The sequence below is a fragment of the Saccopteryx bilineata genome, chromosome 2 (assembly GCF_036850765.1).
Source record: "Saccopteryx bilineata isolate mSacBil1 chromosome 2, mSacBil1_pri_phased_curated, whole genome shotgun sequence".
Lineage (NCBI taxonomy): Eukaryota > Metazoa > Chordata > Mammalia > Chiroptera > Emballonuridae > Saccopteryx > Saccopteryx bilineata.
Genome location: NC_089491.1, coordinates 361,600,791 through 361,627,115, shown reverse-complemented (window position 1 = coordinate 361,627,115; position 26,325 = coordinate 361,600,791). Strand labels below are relative to the sequence as shown.

General features: G+C 44.9%; 1 protein-coding gene across 1 annotated transcript in view; it reads left to right on the top strand.

The window, feature by feature from the left end:
* The window catches only part of NXN (nucleoredoxin), a 179,105-nt gene that overhangs the window by 75,829 nt on the left and 76,951 nt on the right, over positions 1-26,325 (top strand). The window lies entirely within an intron of this gene.

Below are 26,325 nucleotides of genomic sequence, written 5' to 3'. Positions count from 1 at the left end.
CTCAGATGGTGCTGAGTCTACCACTGTTGAGGGCCGCTTTGATGTGCAGTTCAGCAATTATAAGCAAAATAGATATTCAGCTGGCTTCTGGAGAGAACCTACCTTCAGTTTTTTCCTGCCACCCAGTATATTTTGTGTTTGTTTATGAAAGTGGAAGTGTCTAAAGATGTTCTTTATGGCAACTTAAGGATACTCCAGATCTTGCCCTGACTGGATAGCTCGGTTTGTTACAACATCATCCTGAAGTGCAGAAGTTGCCAGTTTGATCCTTGATCAGGACAATCCGTCCCTCTCTCTCTCCACCTTTCCCTCCCTCGCCGAAATCAATTAATAATAATAAAAAAATTAAAAACTGTATAGTTCTTTCAGATCTGATATCCATGTTTAAATGCCTCCCCTTCAGCCCCCAGAACACTACGATATTAATATCTCTGAGCAGTAGAACCTGGTGAACTGTGTGCATGTAGCATTTTCCAAAACTCATTTGGCTAAGTTCCTCCCTGGACTTCATGAAATGCCTGGAAACATTGTGGGGAACATACTGTGGGAAAGGCTGGTCTTAGATATTATCTGGATTCCAGAAGAGCTGATGCACTACTGCTTAATTGTACAGTGAGGGTGCTGTCAACCATGGTCTTCCTGACTGCTCCCAGGGTTAGGTAGTGCTCTGTATCTCCAGGGTAAGGTGCAAACGCCAAGTGCCTCCCATGGCCTTTAGAAACAAGGATGTGTTCTCTCTCTACAGTTAGTTCTCAAAGACAAAAGCTTTCTTTGGTTTCTTTTTATATAACTCACTCTTCATAAAGTCATTACTACTTGATCACTACTCAAGGCTTAAAGTTTGGTCTTTATTCTCCTAAGAGGTTGGGGTGGGGAAGGGCACCGGCAGTCTTTTGTTCAGCTATCAAGAAATATGGAGACAGCAGCTGTCTTCTCAGTCTTAAAATATTGATCGTTTCTAACCACCCAAATTCAAAGATAATTTGTGAAAACTCTTTAAAGAATTAGAAGGACTGGAGGAAGGGCAACGAGGGTAGGATAGGGGGATGGATGGGGTGAGCGGGTTGATGTTCTCCAGCTTTTGTTCAATAGTTCAGAACATTTATTTTTTCTAATTCTCTTAGAGGCAAAGCTAGTTCCCTCTAGAATCTGCTGATCAGTGATGTCTTCCCATTTTTAAAGCAGGGTCCTCATTTTAACAAAATATCTGTTCGACCAACAGTTTAAATATCACTTGGAGCCTGACCAGTGGTGATTCAGTGGATAGAGACTTAACCTGGGACTCTGAGGTTCTATGTTTGAAACCCCAAGGTTGCCAGCTTGAGTGTGGGGTCGCTGGCTTGAGTGTGGGATCATTGAAACGATCCTTTGGTTGCTGTCTTGAGCCCTAAGGTCGCTGGCTTGAAACCCAACTTCACTGGCTTGAGCAAGGGGTTACTTGACTCAGCTGGAGCCCCTGGTCAAGTCACCTATGGGAAGCCATCAATGAACAACTAAGGTGCCGCAGCTACGAGTTGATGCTTCTCATCTCTCTCCCTGTCTCTCTCTCCCTCTTTAAAATAAATAAATAAATAAATAAAACATATATATATATATAGAGAGAGAGAGAGAGAGAGCGCTTCATATATATATACATATATACATATATGTGTGTGTGTCTATATATAAATCACTTGGAAATTGTGATGTGATCTTTCTTATGAAGTAGGTTTTAGCTTCTGATATGGTAGTAGAGTTAAGGAACTATGCATATGCATTCTTTACTGTTTAGTAGATGCCTCCAGGAAGGAAGGACAGCTGTGTGCAAAATGTTTACAGACTGCAGAGAAGAATGCTGATCTACAAGCATGATCTGTTCTCTTACAGGAGCTGTTAGAACAATAATTTCCTTGCATATCACTGTACAAAACATATGACCACATTCAATGAAGCTGATGTTAAGGTTAAAATTATTTGCCCAGAGCCATTTTGTAGTAAATGGGTAAGCGTGAACTTAAATTTCTTTTCTCGTTAAAAATCTTTTAAAACATAGTATACATTCATTATTTACAGTCATTCATTTAAAAATACACAATTTATAAGTAACCCAGAACTCTGAACCTTTCTTAATTGTACCTTACCAATTCCTAGAGCTTCATGTGCCTACTGAGCACTTGAAATGTGGCTGGTCCAAGTTGAGATGTGCTCTCTTTAAAATGCATACTGGATTTCAGTGACTCTGTATGAAAAAAAGAATATTCTATTTATAATCATTTATAATGATTATATGTTGAAATGATGATATTTTAGATATATTGAGTTAAATATACTAAGGTTGATTTCACCTATCTCTTAACCTCTAGAAAATTTATTTATTTATTTATTTTTATTTTATTTATTTATTTATTTTTTTACAGAGACAAAGAGAAAGGGATAGGTAGGGACAGACAGACAGGAACGTAGAGAGATGAGAAGCATCAACCATTAGTTTTTCGTTGTGATACCTTAGTTTATTGATTGCTTTCTCATATATGCCTTGACCGTGGGGCTATAGCAGACCAAGTAACCCCTTGCTCGAGCTAGCGATCTTGGGTCCAAGCTGGTGAGCTTTGCTCAAACCAGATGAGCCCACGCTCAAGCTGGCCACCTCGGGGTCTTGAACCTGGATCCTCGGCATCCTAGTCTGACTCTCTATCCACTGCGCCACCGCCTGGTCAGGCAGGAAATTTAAAATTGTATGTGTGGCTCATATAATATTTCTGTTGGACAGCAATAACTAGAACTATTTTTCATGGTTTGCAATAGCATAATTTGTTTCTTCCACAAATAATATACCTTTATATTTTATAGCTATTCTGACATGTAATAGTGTCCCCCATTTTGGAGGAGGGCGTTTGACCTAAACTTCCCTTTCTGTTTCAAAGACTATTCTAAGAAGCTAGTAGTCAGAGAAGGGAAATATTAGTGAAATTATATATACATAACAGCATTATAGAGAACAGCAAATCCTGGAGGGGAGGGGGCTAAGGGGAACACGGGGGAGTGGGGGAGATATATCCATTGGGACACTTGAATCTATGTAAACACAATAAATTAAAGTCATAAATTTAAAAAAAGAAGCTAGTACAGCCTGATCAGGTGGTGGCCCCATAGTGGATAGAGTGTTGGGCTGGGCTGCCCTGGGGCACTAAGGACTCAGGTTAGAAACCTTGACGTCACTGGCCTGAGTGCAGGCTCACCTTGAGCGCAGGCTCATTCAGCTTGAGCGGTTGCCAGCTGGGATCATAAACATTACTCCATAGTTGCTGGCTTGAAGCCTAAGGTCTCTGGCTTGAGTAAGGGGTCACTCACTGGCTTGGTTGGAGCCCCCCCCCCAATCAAGGCACATATGAGAAAGCAATCAATGAACAACTAAGGTGCCACAACTATGATTTGATGCTTCTCATCTCTCCCCCTGTCTGTCCCTTAATCTTTGCTTTAAAAAAAGAAAAGCTGGCCCTGGCTGGTTGGCTCAGTGGTAGAGCGTCGGCCTGGCGTGCGGAAGTCCCGGGTTCGATTCCCCGCCAGGGCATACAGGAGAGGCGCCCATTTGCTTCTCCACCCCTCCCCCCCTCCTTCCTCTCTGTCTCTTCTCTTCCCGCAGCCAAGGCTCCATTGGAACAAAAGATGGCCCGGGTGCTGGGGATGGCTCCTTGGCCTCTGCCCCAGACACTAGAGTGGCTCTGGTCGCAACAGAGCGACGCCCCGGATGGGCAGAGCATCGCCCCCTGGTGGGCGTGCCAGGTTGATCCTGGTCGAGCGCATGCAGGAGTCTGTCTGACTGCCTCCCCATTTCCAGCTTCAGAAAAATACCAAAAAACAAAAACAAAAAACCCAAAACAAACAAACAAAAAAAGCTAGTACATTATTTTATAATTTGAATGTAATATTTGTGATTTTAATGACACTGCCTTCCAAGAAAGGCTGGATCCATGGTACCGTGAGTATGAGAGTATGAGTCTGTGTGTATGTAGCTCACACGTGCATATGTGGCCAGGAGACGGGAGAGGGGAGAGGAAGATGGGAAACAGATTCTCCCAGGGCTTTGCCAAACTGTGTAGGTCCCCACCCTTAAAGAGTCTGATTCTTGAAGGGTGGAGAGTAAAGATTGGATTCTACCACTACCTCCCCTTCCCCTTAAAGAAATAACCACGTGGGTGAGCCCCTGTTACTGATGGAAATGCATTGAGTCAGAACAGGGGAAAAGGCTGAAAATCATCATACTGCAGAGAAATACTTTATAGCCCTCAGCTAGTAGTAGAAAGGAAAGGTTTTCCTTTCATGAGCCTTTTCGTATTTGTTGTACCCTTTCTTTTCATCCCTGTGGCTGGGGGACATTATTAAAGCTGAGCCAGTTGTTAAGTGGATGGAAGGCAGAAGTCGCAGGCTGCCCACAGGTGTCTTTCTCCTCTGATGGTCCCCGCACACAGCCTGCTCCGCCAGCCCTTCTTCAGGCTCTGCGGGGCTTCCAGGATAGCCGTTAAGTCAGCAGATGTTGTTAGGCATGTACCGACAGAGTTTGGTCTAATTCAGTCTGATTATTAAAATTCTTGGCAGGAATTCTACATGAATCACCTCCAAAAAAATCTGCATTAAAGTTAATGCTACAAGTCTGACTTCAGTCCACAAAACGTAAAACTTGGAGTTCTAAGCCTGCAACCGTGGTCTTAACTCCTCCATGTCCACGGACTAGTGACTCTTTTTCACAAAGGCACACAGATTTTTATTAAGAACCTGTATGTGTGGTGGAGGGGGGTGGGGGTGGCTTGCATGAGTCACTTCAGGAGGGAGTTATTCTGATCTTTGAATTAAGACAGATGTCAGGCCCTCTGGCTGTGGGTAGACAACCTGGGTTCAAATCCTGCCAAAGCACTTACGGGTTGTACGACTTCGGGCAGGTTCCTTACCCTCTCTGAACCTTAGTGTTCCATCCGGAAAATAGATACTAAGACCTCAGAGAGTTGTTGTGTGTACTGAATGAGCTAATGGCATACAAAACCTGTGGCAGAACGGAAGAGGTAAGCACCTAATAACCGCTAGCTGCTTTTGTTGCTGCCACCGCTATGATCACTCCCCGTGCTGAGCTAGTTTGGATGGCAGCTTGGGCATGTTAACACAGTGGGGCACAAGCATATAGCAGTGCCCGTCTCTATGTCACTTCCCTTCACTTCCTCCCTCACTTCTTTGTAAGTAGTTTTGGAGGAAAGACTAGTCCTGGAAAGCCCATGGCATTGCCACTGAATGACACCTGACTTGAAATAGCCTTCTGTGCTCCCCTTTTGGGGGGTGGGGCAGGGTAAGAAGCCCAGTGGGGCAGCATCTTTTCTTGTCACTGCTGTCTCCCTAATCCACCTGCGCCTGCCTCAATACAGGTGTGCTCAGGGTCTTCACCGTGGTTTTCCAGGTTCAGAAAAGACATCGCAGTGCCTTCGACATGAAGATTGTAGATGTCAGAGGTTAATACTGCGAGATAAATTTTCGTTTCTATTACCTTTGCAGTTTCTAAGAATAGAGCTAACGTTGATTTATGTCTGGGATGGATGATATTTGTTCTTTGCACATGTGGGAGTAGTGAATAGTGAAGATCGGTGAGAGGTGGGTGGACAGCCGTAATACTTTCCCTTGGTTTCAGGTTCAATCTTGACTCACCAGCTGGAGCAGACACCCTGGGGGTATTTTGGGGAGATGACCTACCAGTTTTACTGTCCAGCTGACTGACAGATGGAACTGTATCAGGCTATGTTTAAACAAGTTGAGGGGAACTTCCATGATGAGTGTTTACAGGACAAATTCCAGTTGATTCCAATTTAGCTAACATTTATGGGGTGCCTGTAACTTGCCAGGCCTTGTGCTGGTTTCAACCAGTGAAGTGTCCTTTAATCTTATGAGTTCTCTGAGGTAGGATCCAGCGAGGAAGCTGAGGTCAAGGCATTAAGCACTTGTGTCACACTGAGTCTGGGCTGATCTGGGAGGTAAAACCGGGCCCCCTGTTTCTAGGGCGAGGTTCTTCCTTGGCATAAACTGCAGAAGGGAAAGGAGCTGACGGGGTAAGTGTCCACTTCTGTGTCGGGTACTGCTATCCCATTTAATTTAGCTATCACTTCCCCTCTCCCCAATGTCCCCAAATTTGGAGAGGCTGTGTGAGCACAAATCAGAATGTAGGTCTGTCATCTGGAAATCTGCGCTTGTCCCTGAATCCACTCCGCACCTCAGAAGATGCTTGCCAGCCCAACAGACTAGATCATTTTTAACATCTGTGTAACATGGTCCTGAGCTTTTAAATATTACAACTCTTTCTTTCCTTGAGAAGAAGAAAGGCAGACATTTTTGGCCCCCTTCTTTGTAGGCGTTAGCTTTTGAGTGATTTTTTTGGCCTTGATGATAAAGTGCTAACGTTTAGGACCAGTCCCAGTGGTAAGAATGTGAAAAATTAATGTCATTCATTTTTCTTCTCCTTGTACTAGCAGATCCCTTTTGCCTGTGAATAAACTCCCCACCTCCCCCTCCCCACCCTGGGAGGACCCTAAATGCTAGCCACAATTTGCCAACAGCCTTCTGTGAGAAAAGAGCTTTCCCCCTGACATCTCTACCTGATGTGTGCCTGTCAGATTCTGTACGAGGCAGTGATACGTGGTGGGGAAGAGCTTGGGTTTTACAGCCAGACGCCTGGTCCAGTTTACTGGCTTTGTGATTTGGGCAAGCCACTATTTCTGAGCCTCAGTTTCTCTAGCTATAAAATGCTTATTTCTCTTTATAAGCATTTTTGTAACATTTTAATGTTTAAAAGGATGGCTTAAGGAAAATAACAGAAACCGTCTGATTTTCTGTCTGTAAAAATGTATCCATTGGGAGGATCCTCCCTTCAGGAAGCTTACAGGTTGCCAGGACAGAGCCCCTGTCCCTGAGTTTGTGACAGACAGCAGAAAATGTCAGTGCCTGGAGAGAGAGGAGGCAAGTGTCAGTTCATTTTGTTTTATTTTTTAAGGCTCAGTGCTAATCCTGTAGTTACAGCAGTGAACAAAGCAGACTTTGCCCCCAGGGAGCTGAGTCTCCTGGGTGGAGAGGCCAGCTGTATTTTCTTCATACCTGTTATTAATATCTGCCATTTTTTATTATTGTTTATTGCCGGCTCTATCACTAGAATGTAAGCCCATGAGAGCAGGAACCCAAAGTGTCTTATTCCTGTACCCAGCACTTTAGTCCTCATTGAATTAATTAATGGGCAGTTGAATTATTAAAGTAAGGTGACAGTTATGATGCTGTGACCCTAGGTGCTGAAGAAAAGCATGCGTAGGGCAGGCAGGGTGGGCACACAGGGGGAACACAGGGAGGGGGGGAGTGCCAGTCGTTTTCCAGAGGGAGTGGCATCCAAACTGGTTCCTGACAGCAGAGTAAGGACATTGTATTGAGTTAGGAGATTAAAAATGGGACCAAAAGTATTCCAGGCAGTGGAAAGTGAAGGGAAATTTGTTCCCAAAATTGCACAATGCACAGGACTACAAAAGTGATTCTCAACAGGGGTTAGTTTTGCCCCAAAGGGGATATTGTTACATCTAGGAGGAGTGCTCTGAACATCTGCAGTGCATTGGGCAGCCCCCCCACCACAAAGAACCCTGAGCGAGGGGAGGAACCCTTGGGAGGCCAGGGGGAAGGGCCGAGGTAGGAACAACGGTGAATAGCCACAGGAAAGATGGGCAGCAGTCGTGGGTAGTTACTTGAGAATTAAATATTGTTCAGTCAGCTCCATACATAGAGTACTTGTAGGCACACAATGTCAAGTCATCTGTAAATAATCCTGAACCAAGAATTCATTTAACACCAAGTTGAAGCACACACTGTATTGAAGAGTCTTTGCTGATCACCCTGGGACTGGGCAGTATGAAGCTAATAGATTATGCTGTCTGTAATTTCTCCGTTTCCTTCCAATAATAGCAGGACATGCAGGATGTCAATGAGGCTGCTCAACATTATCCTTCTCTTATAAAATTTAAGTGATTGCTTTTCTACATCTGACTGATGGGATAAAAATGCACCCGGCCCTGAAAGGTCAGGACAAAATAGAGTTTCCTTTTTCCTTCTTCGCCACAGAACCCGTCTTACTAATTGATTGTCCCCTAAGCCGTGTTGGGCAGACCCTGGTGGCTTTGTTTCCACTGTGCTACAGCACTGACTCACCCCGCTGCCTTTCCTGGGCTGGAGCCGGGGCCTTCGAGAGTGCAATGGCGCCTACCTCCGCCTCCCTTTCCCAGAGGCTGAGCACTCACGGTCTCCAGTGAGCCTGGCTTGGGCTTGCCCAGAACCTGCCAGGAGCTGAGGTTGTTTTCTTTTTCCCACAGGAAATAATTTTCCTGGGCACGGCAGCCCTGGGTTGCCAATCCCTTGCTTTCACGAAACCTCACGCACGTGTGACAGTGGCACTATTGTTGGGCATACTGGAATTTCCATTACAGATCCTGTGTTTATCTATTGCAGTGATTTTTCTGAGAGGCATCATTTTAACAATAAGACATAAAAAGGGACTGGTTTGAAAAAAGAGAGGGAGAATGATCTCTGGGATATGAGGCAACTTGGAAATGGGGTGCGTTGTTGAGTGGGCACATGTGAGTGGTTGAGCCTTGGTCAGTTTCGGTGGCCAGGGCTGCTTGGTCCTTTGTATTGTTTCAGAGCTCTGGAGAGGTTGAAGTGTCTGTTAGAGGGTTTAAGGGACTTTTTTTTGTTGTTTGTATTTTTCTGAAATTGGAAACGGGGAGGCAGTCAGACAGACTCCCGCATGCACCCGACCGGGATCCACCCGGCACACCCACCAGGGGGCGATGCTCTGCCCATCTGGGGCGTCGCTCTGTTGCAACCAGGGCCATTCTAGGGCCTGAGGCAGAGGCCATAGAGCCATCCCTAGTGCCCGGGCCAACTTTGCTCCAGTGGAGCCTTGGCTGCGGGAGGGGAAGAGAGAGACAGAGAGGAAGGAGAGGGGGAGGTGTGGAGAAGCAGATGGGCGCTTCTCCTGTGTACCCTGGCCAGGAATCGAACCTGGGACTCCTGCACGCCAGGCCGACGCTCTACCACTGAGCCAACCGGCCAGGGCCAAGGGACTTTTGAACTGGATGAGAAGGTTGCATTACCAGGAACAGCTCTCTAAATAAAAAAATGTCAATTTCACAGAAACTTCCCTGGGCAAGGGTTGATGAAATAAGTGGGGGAACTAGATAGTTTAAGGGATGTTTAGATTTAGTTAAACATGTCAGAATGCAAATAAAGATAATAGATGAAACCATCGAGTAAGCATGAAGTATGTGCCAGGCACCAGGTCAAGTGCGAGAGACATACAATCCTACTTAATCCTCTCAACAACCCTGGGAGGTGTGTGGACAAGTCTTACTGCCCATTTTACCAAAAGGCTCAATCGTGGAAGAAATCAACAGTGGAGAGAACAGTTAATGGTGTTGGGTAAGATTAAGTCTCTTTAGAAAGTATTGCAACAACTTTAGAGTGGTGATTAATTAATTCTATTTGTCTCCACACCTAGCTTTGTCATAGCGTAGCCCAGAGTACTTCTCCTGATTTATGTTATCATCTCTCGTTTTTCTGCTTCTTTGGTGAGGCTCTTTCCTTCCTTTTTCTTTCAGAGAAGAACTATAAAAGGATGGGGAAGGGTGAAGTGAAAGGAGGAAAGAAGAAGGAAGCGGGGCCACAGGCAAGGGAGAGGCAGGTACTCTAGGGCAGTGGTCCCCAACCTTTTTTGGGCCACAGACCGGTTTAATGTCAGAAAATATTTTCACAGACAGGCCTTTAGGGTGGGACAGATAAATGTATCACATGACTGAGACAAGCACCAAGAGTGAGTCTTAGACGGATGTAACAGAGGGAATCTGGTCATTTTAAAAAAATAAAACATCGTTCGAACTTAAATATAAATAAAACGGAAATAATGTAAGTTATTTATTCTTTCTCTGAGGACTGGTACCAAATAGCCCATGGACTGGTACTGGTCCGCAGTCCTGGGGGTTGGGAACCACTGCTCTAGGGAAACCTCGGAAGTGACCTGTTGGGCTGAGGGGGCTGGGGGGGGGGGTTGCACTTTTCAGATGTGCATGTGCACCACAGCCTGCCAAATGGACTTAAACTTGATGTTGACACATCTCAGTTATGCATCCTGGTGGAAAGGAGTATGTTAGCACAGGTCATACAAAGCAGAGGATAGGATTCACAGGCCCCCCTCTCCACCATAATGCTGTCAGCTCATAGACAGAAACACAAGAGGTAGAGCTGTAAAAGCCACTATGAGAAGGACCCCAAGGTTGGGGGAAGGTGGGGTTCAGGCACCTGAGAACCTAATGCTTTCCATGCCTGTCTTAGGCTACTGGGCTATAGAGATAATTTGTGACAAAGCGAAAACCAAGGTGGGCGTTACCAAAGACTGAATTTAGTAGTGGGGGCCAGGGCGTGAGGATTGGGTCCCTCTGTCCAGCCTCTGCCTAGATTTTTCTAAGAAATGGGGTCCCTCAACTTCCCCCATTATAAGATTGTCCTCTAGAGGAGTCCCTGCAATCCATGTACACCCAGAAAACCCGCACCCTTTGTCCAGAAGCGTGACCTGATACAACTGGATTGATCAACGTCAGAAAGCAGTGAGAGCGGCTCATTGCCAGGGACTCGGCTTGCTGCCACCGTGGTGATTCTCAGCTGGACGGTATTGTCCTATGGGGCGTATGGGCAATGTCTGGAGACCTTTCCTTAAATTAATAAACTTAATTTTTTTAGAGCAGTTTTAATTTAGGTTTACAGAAAAATTGAACAGAAGTACAGAGTTCCCATAGACCCCCTCATAGTCCCCTTCCCTATTTGCCCTAGTATTAACATCTTGCATGGATGTGGTACACATTTGTTACAATTGATAAGCCATATTGATATGTTATTATTATTTTAAAATTATTTTTAGAGAGGGAGAGAGAGAGAGAGAAAGGGAGTGGGGGGAAGAGCAGGAAGGATCAACTCATAGTAGTTGCTTCTCATATGTGCCTTGACCAGGCAAGCCTGGGGTGTTCCGGGTTGAGCTCTCTCCACTGTGCGACCACAGGTCAGGCAGATACATTCTTATTAGCTGAAGCCCACAGCTTACATTAGGGTTCATTCTTTGTGTTGTTGTACATTCTGTGGGTTTTGACAAATGCATGATGACATGTGTCCTCCATTCTAGTATCATACAGAATAATTTCACTGTCCTAAAAATCCCCAGTGGTTTCTGGAGACATTGTTCATTGTCACAACTAGAATGGGTTTTACTGGCATCTGAAGAGTAGAGGCCAAACATTCTACAAGCAGCACACAAGACAGTGAGTGCCTCAACAGAAAGTCATAGTGCTAAGATTGCAAAACCCCAAGGTACAGACATGTATGCAGGTGTGGTTGTGTGCCTGGTGGGGATGACATGGGGGGCTGCAGCGCTAGGAAGGAACCTGGTGTTTGCATGCTGGGACGCCTGGCCGTGCAGTGTCAGAAAAGGGGCACTGGAGGATTTGGACAAGTCTGGAGAAAATGAGCTACAACTTGCAGGCAGCATTCTAGCCATAATCCCTACACACATTCCTTTAACTCTCACTCTCTTAAATTCAAACCCTGAGGTCTGAGTCTAATTAAAATGCCAAAAAATACAATTATTGGGTGGTGCATGGGGGAGTTTGCTTTGGTTACTCTCAAATTAAATACAGTCCTGATCCATCCAGAACTAAAAGCCTTAGGTTTGGGTCCCTGGTGTTTAAGCAATATAGTTACTTTTTTGCTGCCTTGGTTTTCTTTGCTGAAAAGGAAGACCGTTCGTTGTCCTCCTCTTCTTAACTTTGAGTGTTTTCGTGAGTTGGTATTTGCAGTGGACTCCCATTAGCTTTTGAGGTGTCTGTGTTGCGTGGTGGGAAGCTCACATATTGTTAAAGACTTAACCCATTAAGAACTGCCCAAGGAGTAACGTTTTTATGGAAAGAGCTTAGGTGGATGCTGAGGTTTGTGGGTGGGAGTGGTAAGCTTCAAGATTACTGCTTTTAAGGACCAGAAATTTATAAGGGAAAAATACAAGTTTTGTAAAAAGTCAGCAGTTCTTGCAAGTGGAGGGTCCACAGTCATGAATGGGTGGTGCCCCATCCATCAGTCCTGCGGACCTCGCGTTGCTCCATAAATCTTGTCAAATGGAGCAAGGACTTATTCTCCTGATAGGCATCGGAGGAGAATCCGAAACCCAAACTCACTCCCTTCTAGAATGCAAATGTGGATCAAGAGAGATACTTCTTTTCATAAATGACCTCCTCCACCTTCACCTTCCCGAAATCAAAACACCAAATGTCATGCGAAAATTGGTCTTCTGAAAAAAAAAAAAAAATCTTCCTTTGTAGGTGCATCATTGGCTAGAGAAGAAAAAGCTTTGTAGAACAAAAAGGTTCCAACAGAGGCATGTAAAACAAATTTTATTAAAACTGTAATTACCTCCCACCTGCTGGTACTTTGTGACATTCAGAGGAAAAGGGCTAATTGAGAACAGCATTTGATGTGCGTGAGTGTTGCTGGGTTCTTTCCTCTTCTTAAAGGGGATTTGTTCTTAATCAAGTTTATTCCATAATAAGTAGGTCCAGACAGTGAGTTCACATTTGCATTTTTGACACTCTTTAATTAAGATCCTTTACATATGAGGTGTCAACTTGTGTTATTTTGAATTTAACGTCTTCCTGAGTTTATTTTGAATTTAACGTCTTCCTAAGTTTGGACCCTCGATTTGGGGTGTTTTTCTTTACACTAATGGTAGAGGTCATGAACTGGCCATGTTCCTCTTGCATGTTCTTTGTAAGTGGGGGTACATTTTGTAGGGCAGGTCCAGGGGGGTCAAAACAAAGCATTCTGTTTTGTTCTTTACTTTGTGGGCTCTGAAGTATCCATGGCCTTAAACTTGAATCCCCAGGTTCCACTCCTATTTTCTATTCTGCAGCCCCCAAGGATTAAGCTATCTGCATGTATCATTTTCTCTTCAGTCCTGTGGTCTTCGTTTAGACGTGAATTGAAGAATCACTCCAGGTATTAGCACTCAGAGCTTTTCAGTATGTTGCAACCACGCTAACTTTCTGACTTAAGCATTTAACATGCACAGTGACTGGCCTTAAGAAGCTTTGCCTTCTCACTGACTCTTCCAAGAAGCCACGGTCACATGGCTCCTGGGTGGTGGAGCTAAGATTTGACCCTGTTTGGTGACCCGAATCAAGTCTTTACAGGCGATGGGGCGTTCTCTTTGTGCTCTAAGACTTAGAAAAACCCACAGCTTTCTGGTTCTTGGTTTTTGTGTATGTGTGTCGTTGCAATTTTGAGTGGATCAGTTCAGTGTTTGTGTAAATTCCAAAGTACCTGAAAAGTCCTCTTGTATCCCAGCTGTGTTTTTTTCATTGTGATTGGTAATAGCATTTGTCTAAAGACTTCGAGAGTACCCTAGTTTGTTAAAGATTTTTTAATCTTGCTGAACTTTCACTGGCCCTGTTCCGAGACGTGGATTATTCTGTTTTTCCTTCGTTAAAAGCTCCTGAAGCCCAGTCTTCTGTCCTTTCTGCACCTTCTGTGGTATCTGCACTGCATCCCTTAGGTATAATATGAACCCAGTCAAAGGCAAAGGGACATTTACTGAGCATGTGCTAACCAGGTGCTTTCTGAATGTAGATTATCTCTTTTTATTTATTTATTTATTTATTTATTTATTTATTTATTTATTTTATCTAGAGAGGAAGGGAGAGAGAGAGACTGGAACATCGATCTGTTCTGTATGTGCCCTGACTGGGGTCAAACTGGCAACCTCTGTGCTTTTGGACAGTGTACAAAGCAACTGAGCCATCCCACCAGGGTGGATTATCTCTTCTAGTTGTCATAGCAACCTATGTCATAGTTATAGATCTCTGTGTTTTACAGATGAGGGAACTAGGCTTGGAGAGGTTCAGTATACTTGCTCTAAACTTCATGACTTGTGGGTTATCATAGGACAAGGGATCAAATTTGGGCCCGGGGCACTGTGACACCAAAGCCCAAGTTCTCTCTGCTCCACGTATTTTCTATCTATTGAATGGGAATTGGGTTAAATGGAATTTTGCTTTTTCTTGGGAAAATAGATATAGAGAAGGCTTTAGAAACACATGGACAGCCTTTCTTATTTCCCCCCCAAGCTAAAGAGGCCATCTCAGTAATGGTTACTGATATCAAGTGAATGGAAAAACTGGGTCATGTAGTTGCCAGGAGCCTGCATTTCTGTTTAATTGGCTAACACACACTTTCTTTGTAATTGTTTACTTATGGCAAGTTCTGACAAATAACATGGATTCTTTTCTTGGCCTCTTCAGTTGGAAGAAGTAAGCTGTGGGATTTTAGTAGAAGGAGTAAAGGACTGAAAATACCTGGATTTGGAACATCTCCAAATATGTGGTACAGAAGAAGTTATTCTTGTTGACTTGGGTGACAAGAGCATCTGAATGACCACCTCCTGCATCATACTCCCCGAATCACACACTAACCTGTTACTGCATAACTTTGTATCCCCCTTCCCTGTCCTTCACCACTGCGGTCTCTTCCCTGGGACCATACTGGCCAGTCTACGAACAAGTGTCTCTTGAGCTCCTACTAGATAAAAGTTTGTTGTACCCAGATTGTCAGGCGAAAATGTTCAAGTCAATGACAGAGTGAATCCAAGGCATTCTTCCTTTTGCTTTAGGTCAGGGTTCAAAGCATCCAGCAGAGTAAGAGCTATTGTTTCTATACTTTCCCTATGTCGCATCATTGCAGGCTTACTGGATTTGGATTTATTTTCTAGAACTGAAACTTTCAGAATCTAGCAGTTTTCCTCCAGAGCCTTAAAAGTCATTGTATAATTGGGACTTCATTTCCTGTCCCTTTTTTTTCCTTTCTCCTGCTGATTATTTTTGTTTGTTTGTTTTTGTTTTTCACCCCCTGGCTGATCCCTTGCCATAATGACTTCTGGTAGCTTAGCAACATGGATTGTCAGGTAGCAAAGCCTCCTGTGCACTGCTGGCCCTCCCAAGGAAAAGTCATATAAAAATGTCAGGTATCCAGTAGAATAGATCTCTTTGGACTAAATATCCTTTGGCTTAGTACAGGCAAAGCCCTTTAGTCCAGCCTGGATGTGAGGGGACCTTCTTCTTAATTTATTGTTTTTTTTTTTAAAAGCCAAAGCAGTGTTAGCAGAGCCAAGAATAATGTTGGCAAGATTCTGTACAAGATCTTACCCTTGCAGAGTTTCCTGACAGGAGTCCAGTCTGCCTCACACAGGGGACCCTGGGGCAGCTATAATTGAGAAACCCATCACCACGCTCAGAACGTGATGGGTGCTGAATGCAGAGCCTTTAACTTCAATGGGCCCCTCCTCATGCCAGCCTCTTTCTGCCTTTTGTGTGGTTCTTTGCCAAAGTTTTGAGCTGTATTTGGAAGCTTTGTTTAAATTTTCCTGAGGGACATCAAAAGCAAGTGTCGCAGCCCCCAGGTGGGCACAGAGCCTTTGTTCAGAATGGGGCATGTGCAGAAAGAAAAAGAAAAGGCCATTTAATGCCAGAGACATTTCCTGGCTGAGAAATTGAACAGAGGAAGTGGAGGATTGGAAGTAGGCGATGTATTAGGGAGTCTTTTATCCTTTTTATCGCCTACCTCCTGCTCAGACATGCACATCTTGTTAATATAATCATCATCCAAGCCTTGCCTGGTCTTTGTGGGACCTGTCATCCTGACAAGACCTTTTCCTGGAATTCTCCTCTTTGTACCACTTCATCCTCCCCCCTCCCAAGCGACCTGGCTCAGCACTGCTTTGTCTTAGCTGATGTCCTTCTTATTCTTAACTGAGATGGAGCTTCCAGATGATGTACTCAGATAGACTTCTTTCATACTTCAGTCATTCTTCCTCAGCTATAAATCTGGGGGTAAAGCCCACAAGTTAATCATAATAATTGGGCCTTAATACTTCATTTTCTTGTGTATAGAATTTACGAATGTGGGAAGGTGGGCATCCCTTCTAAGAGGTGTTTGACTCTTACCAAGATGAGGTCAGCCAGCTTTCCGCCAGAAGCTTCAGTTTGCCCAGTGACTTCCCTGGGGAAGGTTCATCAGATGTGAGACTGTGGAAACCATGTTGTTGATCTCTGGTTCCTCAGGCTCTAGATCGGTGATTGGGATGCAGCTGTTGATTCACATTCTAGAGACCTGTTTTACTTGGAGCTTCAGAGGTGACGAGACACTTAGGTTCAGCTCTCAGCTCAGGCTAGTTTATTCACTCACAAGGGACCATCCATCCCTTTTCTAGTTTATATTCTACATCAGTGACACCATATTTCCCCATTCTCTAGGGGACTAGAAACCAAATTAGGAACTAAAAGTTTTCTTAGAAAGGCAGATAAATGGAGAGATGGAGGGATGTTCCTTCCTGCCTGTCCCCAGCACCTGTGACCACTGAATTTCACACTTTCAGAACTTGCTTTTGTGAAGCCTGACTTTCTCTGCTCTTTTCTGACCATGCCCCACATCACCATCCACCGTCCCCCCGGATCTTTCTGTAGGGGTGCTCATCCCCCTGACTAGACCAAGGTCTCGAGGTCTTGTTGCCTTCATTTGCATACTTGAATCTGGGACAGTTACCCTTGAAATCTCACTAAGTGAACTTTCCTTGGTGCTTATCCTTATGGGAATTTCTGATTCTCCCAGTGTTGTATCTGCTTTCTGCAGAGGGTTCCGGAGGGTCCCTTCATAGGGGATCTCTCTTGAGAGGAGGTTTTAATTTCTTAGTCTGGGATACTTAGGGCCAGCTTCTTTCTTTAGCCTGAGGTCAGGAAGGTGGTGGAGGAGGAGGAGGGTTGAGCCGTGGATGTAATGGAAATTTGAAGCCCATGCTGGTTGAACTCCAAGAACAAAGACTACTTTTACAACAGCCAGCCAGCCAGCCAGCGGCTTCTGCTGGGGGAGACAGGGGAGGGAAAGGGAGAAAAGGAGAGACCTCGCTCTGAACGGGTGTTCCCATGTCTGAGACACTAAGACTGTGAGAGTCAGGTTCCCCTGTCCCAGTCAGCTCTCTTCCTCCCTGCCTTCACCTCTGGCCTCACTGGCATGGTTCTGGCACATGTTCATATGAAGAAAGAAGGAGAGGGAAGGAGAAATAGAAAAATAGTCCCCCCCCATTTACAAATGGATGGTTGTATATTCTATGAATTGGTTTCCCAGACACAACAAAGGAGAAAGAGGTTGGATTAGTTGCTAATCTCACCCTTTCTCAGGAGAGACAGGACCACCCACCTGCCAATGGTCTCTTAGTGCTGTAAGGCCTGGCCCCTTGGGGACCCTCTTGGCTTCCATCTTGTGGTTACACGTGGCCAGGCAGGGTGCAACTCCCTTTGCTCACTTTCTCTGGGTTCTGCGGGCTCTGTCCACTATGTAATTCCAGTTCTGTGAGCACGGTTCTCTGCTTTTTATTACCTCTTGGGGGGTTGTGAGCTGATCGCCTCCTCACACTCTCAACTGTTGATAAAGTCAACCTCGCCTTAAACAGCTTCCCACAGGTGTCTTCTAGATCCTCACGTCTTGCAGCTTTTTGTCCTAGAATTGCCTTCAACACATCACCTGTCCCTTAATACTCATATAAACATGCTCTTCTCAGTCCTGCTGTCTTTACCTCCTAGGAGATTGGCTCCAAAGATTTTTGCTGTTTTAATCCAGGGCTATTAGAGACTGTAAACACATTATGATCATTTTTCTAGTTCTCTTAATTCTGCACATTAAGCCCAGTTCTTGACTCTCTCAGCCACTGGAGGGTTTGAGCGAATAGAAGAGTGGCATGTGGCATGAGAAGGCAGGAAGGGCCTGCTGTTCAGTGGTTTGGCAACTGCGTAGCTGAGCAGATCCACCTCTGCCTCCCTCCATCGCTAACTCTCGCAGTGGCCTCAGCAAGATTAGTCACAGTGAGGCTTGGATCCCATTCTACAAGAAGTGCGTATACATCTATATAACGACTCATAAAACATTGTCTCAAAGCAGTAATGAGGTTTTTCATTACACCTCTTGGGCAGCAGTGTGGTAAGTGGGAATTGTGTAGGTTTTTGGCATCAGAGTTGCCTTCTTTTCTGCCTTTACCTTTCAGTGCTCTGGTCCTTAAAACAAAGTTCCTTATCCTCTCTGAAGGGTGCTGTTGGGAATAAATACCAGTGATGATGATGCCCACATTTCCAGGCAGTGCAGAGAGGCCAGGGCAATGCAAGGTATACAGTAGGCACTTCATAGAGTTGGGTTTTTTTTTTGTTGTTTTTTTTTTGTATTTTTTCTGAAGCTGGAAACCGGGACAGACTCCCGCATGCGCCCGACCCCGACCGGGATCCACCCGGCACGCCCACCAGGGGCGATGCTCTTCCCACCAGGGGTCGATGCTCTGCTCCTCTGGGGCGTCGCTCTGCCGCGATCAGAGCCACTTTAGCGCCTGGGGTAGAGGCCAAGGAGCCTTCCCCAGCGCCCGGGCCATCCTTGCTCCAGTGGAGCCTTGGCTGCGGGAGGGGAAGAGAGAGACAGAGAGGAAGGAGGGGGGGTGTGGAGAAGCGAATGGGCGCTTCTCCTATGTGCCCTGGCCGGGAATCGAACCCAGGTCCCCCGCACGCCAGGCCGACGCTCTACCGCTGAGCCAAACGGCCAGGGCCCATAGAGTTGGTTTTAAGGATCTTGTAGTTACAGAAAGGAGTAATGCAGTTGAAACGCCTGAGGATTGGGTAGGTTGAGTGACTTACTCCTAGGAAATACTTTGGATACATCCGTATTTTGCCACAGCATGGCAGATAAAAGCCTGAGACTCTCGTCTGTCCTAGAAGTTTGTTTTGCTTGTGGAATACAAAATGAATGTATGAAATACAGACCATTTCGTGCCTGTGCTTAAATGTGACATTCATTCATTCAGACAGTTAAGCTAGTACCTCTATTTTCCTAGTGCCTGAAAAGCTGAACAAAATAGCCCCTGTACACAGTTAAGTCTGTTTATTCAAAACAAAATAGATCCTCTCTATGCAGAGTGATAATTGCTATTAAATGACCCAACATATGTAAAGTGCTTGCACCTGGTCCAGTCATCATAAGCCATCTTATAAGCATTTAAGCCCCATACCAGTGTCTGGATGTCTGGATGTCTGGAGGGCAGAGGAGGATACATAGGAGAGAGTCTATAAGAATAGGTGATGCTTGATCTAAGTCCAAGTAGAAGAATAGGGACTTATCAGGTGGACAAGTGTGAAGGTAGGGGTGGGAGGGGAGCATTAAAGGGGAAGTAGTAGGAGGCTGCTCCACCCGGCAGCTGTAACAGCTAAAGCAAAGAGTTGCTTGAGGCACTGAGGGAACTGACTGCCTTTGCTAGTCCTGCTAAGGAGTTTGGTCTTTATCCTCAGGGTGAGTGAGAGCAGGAAGAGAGTGTTAAGCAGAGGCTTTTACTTTGGATAAGGACAGATTGGGGAGCCAGATTGGAAATGGTCCAAAGGCAGATGTAATAACCTGAACTCAAACTCCAGCTGAGGCCTTTGGGTGAAGAGGAGTGAAGGGGTGGGTTCAGGAGCTATCTAGGAAGTGTAAGAGAAGCAAAGAAGAAAGAATGTGGAAGACTCCCCATTTCTGACTTGGGAAACTGGGTAGAGGGTGTTTGGTGCTGTTCACTGTGACAAGGAATAATAGCAGAGAAAGAAGTGGGGTTGGAGAGGGAGGCCAATTTGATACAATAAAATATACATGTCTGCCGTGGAGGAATAGCTGTTTATTGTTAGAGCATCATTCCTAAGTGCAGAGATCGCCAGTTACGTCCTCAGGGCACATTCAGGAACAGATTGATGTTCCTATCTCTCTCTCTCCCCCCCTTCTTCTTTCTCTAAAATCATTAAAATAAACATTTTAAAAATACACAGATTTTAGTTCAATGCAGTTGGACAACTATTATGTAACTATCATTCAAAACAAGATACAGAAGATTTCCATCTCCCTAGATAGTTCCCTCATGCTCCTTTTCAGCCAGCCATTCCCCCTCTCTGCGTATTACTTTTGTCTTCACTCACTATAATTTAGCTTGAACTGGTCTGGAACTTCATATACATGGAATCATATGTATGCATTTAATGTCTATAAGGTCCATCTATAGTGTTGCTCTTATCAATAGTTTGTTATTTGCTGAGAACTTTGATATTGTACATTCATTGTTCATTCCATTGAATGAACATGTCACATTTTCTCCATTCTGTTGATGGAGGTGTGAGTTGTTTCTAGTTTGGAGTGGATAGAGGCTGCTGTAAACATTCTTGTACAATTTTTTTTTTTTTTTACAGAGAGAGAGAGTCAGAGAGAGAGGGACAGACAGGGATAGACAGACAGGAACGGAGAGAGATAAGAAGCATCAATCATCAGTTTTTCGTTGCGACACCTTAGTTGTTCATTGATTGCTTTCTCATATGTGCCTTGACCGTGGGCCTTCAGCAGACCGAGTAACCCCTTGCTCAAGCCAGGGACCTTGGGTCCAAGCTGGTGACCTTTGCTCAAACCAGATGAGCCTGCTCTCAAGCTGTCAATCTCGGGGTCTCAAACTTGGGTCCACCGCATCCCAGTCTGATGCTCTATATACTGCGCCACTGCCTGGTTAGGCTGTACAATTCTTTTTATGGAGATACTATTTTTCATTGCCCTTTTGGAAATACCTATGAGTAGCATTGTAGGGTTATAGGGTAAATATATGCTCACAAAAATTAGGGGATATTTTATTGCTTCATATTAATTTTTGAAATATCCCCTAATTTTTGTGAGCAGTGCAATTCTTCATGGTAGTTGTACCATTTCATACTCCCACCAGCAGTGTTTGAAGTTCGGGCTGTTCCAGCTCCTCACCAGCATTTGGTGTTGTCAGTCTTCTTTATTATTGCTATTCTGGTTTATGCCAAGTAGGTTTAATTCGCATTTCCCAATGACTAATGATGTTGATCACCTTTTTACATGTTTATTGTCCTAGCCACTTTGATAAATTGCCTGTTCAAATCTTTTGCCTGTTTTTTCTTAGTTCATATTTTTATTTTTGATTCGTAAGAATTCTGTATAGTGTGGGTAGGAATCCATTGTTAAATATATATTTACATAAATTTTTGGTTTTAGTATCACTTGGTTCACTCCATTATGAGGCCCTAAGCGTTAGAGAGGCATTTTCAAATTCTTATCAGGAAATGATAAGAATGAAAGGTGCTTTAATTCTTATAACAATATATTTCCATTGTTGAAAGATGTATAGAACATTGGTCTAGGTGGGGGTTGGTACTGAGTGAGCAGTGCTCATATAGGCATAGGAGAGACTCTGTATATTAAGAAATACACTGATCACACCTGATCAGGTGGTGGCGCAGTGGATAGAGCATCAGACTGGGATGTGGAGGACCCAGGTTCAAAACTCTGAGGTAGCCAGCTTGAGCCCAAGGTCGCTGGCTTGAGCCAGGGGTCACTCGGTCTGCTTTAGCCCCCTGGTCAAGGCACATATGAGAAAGCAATCAATGAACAACTAAGGTGCCACAACGAAGAATTGATACTTCTCATCTCTGTCCTTTCCTGTCTGCCTCTCCCTCTCTCTGTCTCTCTCTGTCTCTGTCACACACAAAAAAAGAAATACACCGCTCACAAATATTAAGGGATATTTAAAAAATGAATATGAAGCGATAAAATACCCCCTAATTTTTGTGAGCAGTATATGTGCCTGACCAGGCAGCGTAAGGGATAGAGCAGGGGTCCCCAGACTTTTTACACAGGGAGCCAGTTCACTGTCCCTCAGACCATTGGAGGGCTGGACTATAAAAAAATCTATGAACAAATCCCTATGCACACTGCACATATCTTATTTTAAAGTAAAAAAACAAAACAGGAACAAATACAATATTTAAAATAAAGAACAAGTAAATTTAAATCAACAAACTGACCAGTATTTCAATGGGAACTATGGGCCTGCTTTTGACTAATGAGATGGTCAATGTCCAGTTCCATATTTGTCACTGCTAGCCGTAACAAGTGATATGACGCGCTTCTGGAGCCGTGACGCGTGTGTCCCGCGTCACCGGAAGTAGTACTGTACGTGAGGGACTGACCACCAATGAAAGAGGTGCCCCTTCCGGAAGTGCGGCGGGTGCTGGATAAATGGCCTTAGGGGGCCGCAGTTTGGGGACCCCTGGGGTAGAGCATTGGCCTGGGATGCTGAGGTCCCAGGTTTGAAACCCTGAGGGCGCTAGTGGCGCTAGCTTGAGCCCAAAGGTCATTGACTTGAAACCCATGGTCACTGGCTTGAGTGCAGGCTCACCAGCTTGAGCACAGGGTCGCCAACTTGAGCATGGGATCCTAGACATGACCTCATGGTCACTGGCTTGAGCCAAAGGTCACTGGCTTGAGCCCAAAGTCACTGGCTTGAGCAAGGGGTCACTAGCTTGGCTGGAGTCTCCTGGTCAAGGCACAGATGAGAAAGCAAACAATGAATAACTAAAGTACTGCAACTACGAGTTGATGTTTCTCACTTCTCTCCCTCTCTCTCGCTCTTACTCTCTCTTTCACTGAAAAAGAATATGAAAAAGAAAAAGAGATGGTAAATTCTAAACTTCAAATTTCACAGTAGAGGCCCTGGCCGGTTGGCTCAGCGGTAGAGCGTCGGCCTAGCGTGCGGAGGACCCGGGTTCGATTCCCGGCCAGGGCACATAGGAGAAGCGCCCATTTGCTTCTCCACCCCTCCGCTGCGCCTTCCTCTCTGTCTCTCTCTTCCCCTCCCGCAGCCAGGGCTCCATTGGAGCAAAGATGGCCCGGGCGCTGGGGATCGCTCTGTGGCCTCTGCCCCAGGCGCTAGAGTGGCTCTGGTCGCAACATGGCGACACCCAGGAGGGTCGCAACATGGCGACACCCAGGAGGGTCGCAACATGGCGACGCCCAGGATGGGCAGAGCATCGCCCCCTGGTGGACAGAGCGTCGCCCTGGTGGGCGTGCTGGGTGGATCCCGGTCGGGCGCATGCGGGAGTCTGTCTGACTGTCTCTCCCTGTTTCTAGCTTCAGAAAAATGCAAAAAAAAAAAAAAAAGACATGAGGAAAAAAAAAAAAATTTCACAGTAGAGAGGTTGTTATAATGAGCCCTAATGTCTCCATCACCAGCTTTATTGGTTCACAGCCAGGAAGTGTTTCATCTATTCCCTAATTTTTGTGAGTGGAAATACGTTGCCACCCTGATCCTCCTCCCCAGCTTATTTTAAAGTAAAATCCAGATGTCATATCATTTCCATCATAAATGTTATGATATGTATTTCTAAAAGGTAAGGACCCTTTTAAAACACATCCATACACACACACACACACACACACACACACACACACAAAACTAAATACCATTATCTTAAAAGTTAATAATTCTTTGCCTGACCTGTGGTGGCACAGTGGTTAAAGCCTTAACCTTGAATGCTGAGGTCTCCAGGTCGAAACCCTGGGCTTGCTTGGTCAGGGCACATAATGAGTTGATGCTTCTCCCCCTTCTCTCCTCTCTCTAAAATCAATAAATAATCTTTAAAGGAAAAAAAAAAAGAAGAAAAAAGGAAGGAAAGGAGGGAGAAATTTGGACCCATATATTTGAGCCACTGGACCCTGGTCTGCTCAGCCTCTTGGAGTTCTGGCCCAGACTGTAGGATTTGCGGAGGAGGGCCGCTTTTCACATAGTTTTATCTTACGTCAAACCAGATGCCCTATTTAGTTTCTGGTTAGAAGTATATGTTCTTCACAATCAACTTATTCTTTTGACCGAAGGGATGCTCTGCTCCCCAAAAAAAAAAAATGAGTGTAAGGAATTTGACTGACAGATCCCTAGCTCTCTCTGCCCCCCTTTTCCTCTTTCCCCAGCTTCCTCCCGTTAGTGGGGCCTTTTGTTGTGCCAGCTCACAGCCTCTAGGAAGATTTTGTGGCTTTTCTGTGGCCTCTCTATTTGGAGTCCGATTGTTTGGTTTTGATCAGAAAAATAAACTTATTTTGAATTTTTCCCCTGACCTATCTGAGCTAGGTTCAAGTGATCTCTTTTAACTCTACCACATGTGAATTACAGGAAATGCTCTCCTATTGGGGAAATGGGTCATTTCCAAGATTTTTTTTCTCCCCAGGAAAAGTGTAATTTATTAGTTTACCGAGAAAGACTCAACCAGGAAGCAAAGAAGTGCTTACTGAGATATTTTCTTTTTTGTGTGTACCCCTAATCACAATCTTATCATAAACTTCATTCAGCCTTGGGAGTTAATCCAAAGTTGTTTAATTAAATTATTTTATTTTACATATGAGGAAGTAAAAAAATAATCTCACTCCCCCCTTTCATCACCACCAAAAAAAAAAGGGGGGGCTCAAGAATTATGTTCTGAGTATACGGATAAAACCACCACTTCAGATATTTTAAACGATGTTTTTAAAATGACTATGATCTCTTTTTTTTTCTAATTCCTATTGAAACCTCATCTTTGAATTTGGTGCATCAGAGATTTGCTTGTAATAAAAGTAGAATTTTTGCCTGACCAGGCAGTGGCTCAGTGAATAGAATGTCAGCCTGGGATGCTGAGGACCTGGATTCGAAACCCTGAGGTCACCAGCTTCAGCACGGGGTTGCCAGCTTGAGCGTGGGATCATAGACATGACCCCATGGTCACTGGCTTGAAGCCCAAGGTCACTGGCTTGAACCCAAGGCTATTGGCTTAGCTGGAGCCCCCCTGTCAAGGCACATACGAGAATGCAATCTATGAACAACTAAGGTGCCACAACTATGAGTTGATGCTTCTTATCTCTCTCATTTCCTGTTTGTCTGTCCCTTTCTCTGTTTCACTAAAAAAGAAAAGTGAAATTTCCATTCTTAACCAAACAAAATAGAGCTCAGAGATTCAGCTTGAAAGATGAATTGATCTCACTTTCATTTTGTTCATCACTTTCTTCTTAGACCAAATCAGTGCTTTACCACAGTGGACAAAGTGGTTGAATTTCATATCTGTGAGAGAAGGTTCTAGAGACCTTTGGCTTGAAACATACACAGTCAAGTTCTTTCTTCTGAACTATCTTTTTTTGCTGCCCCCTGCTGGAAGCCAAAAAGAGACAATTGCAGAAAGCTCCTCTCTCTCTGCCTGCGCTTCTCTGTAAGATGTAACTGCCCAAGTTGGGGAAAGGTAAAGTCCAACTAACAGTAGTTTTCATGTTGGACCATCATCTGCTCATCGGTCAACCAGTGGTGTCCTTACCTGGTTGCTGGAGAGAACTCAAGTTCCCTGGATCCAAACCAAACTTATTCCCTGACCTCCGCCAGTTCTTCCATTTTGTTCCCTCCTTCTCCTTCCATCTCTATCCACCCATTCTTTCTTTCATTCATTCATTCAACAAATATTTGGCCTTTTCACTGGCTTTCCTTGCCTTTTTAGGCTCTGGTTAACTGTGATAGCAGTGTCATACTGACCCATTTACCCAAGCTACATACCTTGACATTTCTCATTTCCCCCATTCTCGGAATCTAATTAAGTTTCAGTGCAATTGGTTCAGTAGTCCCTTAACTTGTCCACTGACCTCCAGTCTCACCCCCTCTGCACTGCTCATAGGACTTTTCTATACCACTGGTGGTTCATGTCACTGCCCCACATGCAGACTTCACTGCTGATGGATTAAAGCCCAAACTCCTTGGCAGGGACGTCAAGGCCTCCCACCACCCAGCCTCACCTAACTTTCTGCCATTGCCTCCTGCACTCACTTTGGCAATACTCTGTGCCACATTTATCTGCTCCAAAGATCCTCAAACCGCCGTCCACTGTTGCACCTTTTTTTAAAATTAAGTGAGAGGTGGGGAAGCAGACAGACGGGCTCCTCCATGTGTCCTGACTGGAATCCACCCAGACATTTGGGGTTGCCACTCCATTGCTTGGAAACCGAGCTATTTTGGCACCAGAGTCAAGGCCATGGAGCCATCCTCAGTGCCCGGGGCCAACTTACTCGAATCAAGCCATGGCTGCAGGTGGGGAAGAGAGAGAGATAGGGGAGGGGTGGAGAAGCAGATGGTCACTTCTCCTGTGTGCCCTGACCAGGAAGCAAACCCAGAACTTCCACACGCTGGGCCAATGCTTTACTGCTCAGCCAGCCAGCCAGCCAGGGCCTGAGCCTTTGTGCATGTTGGTTCCTCCACCAGGCGTTGCCTTCCCTTCTCTGATGGAGTTGTGCTCAAAAGTAAGCAGTCTATATTGCTCCTTCAGATACCACCCACTCTAATAAACCTTACCTCCACTG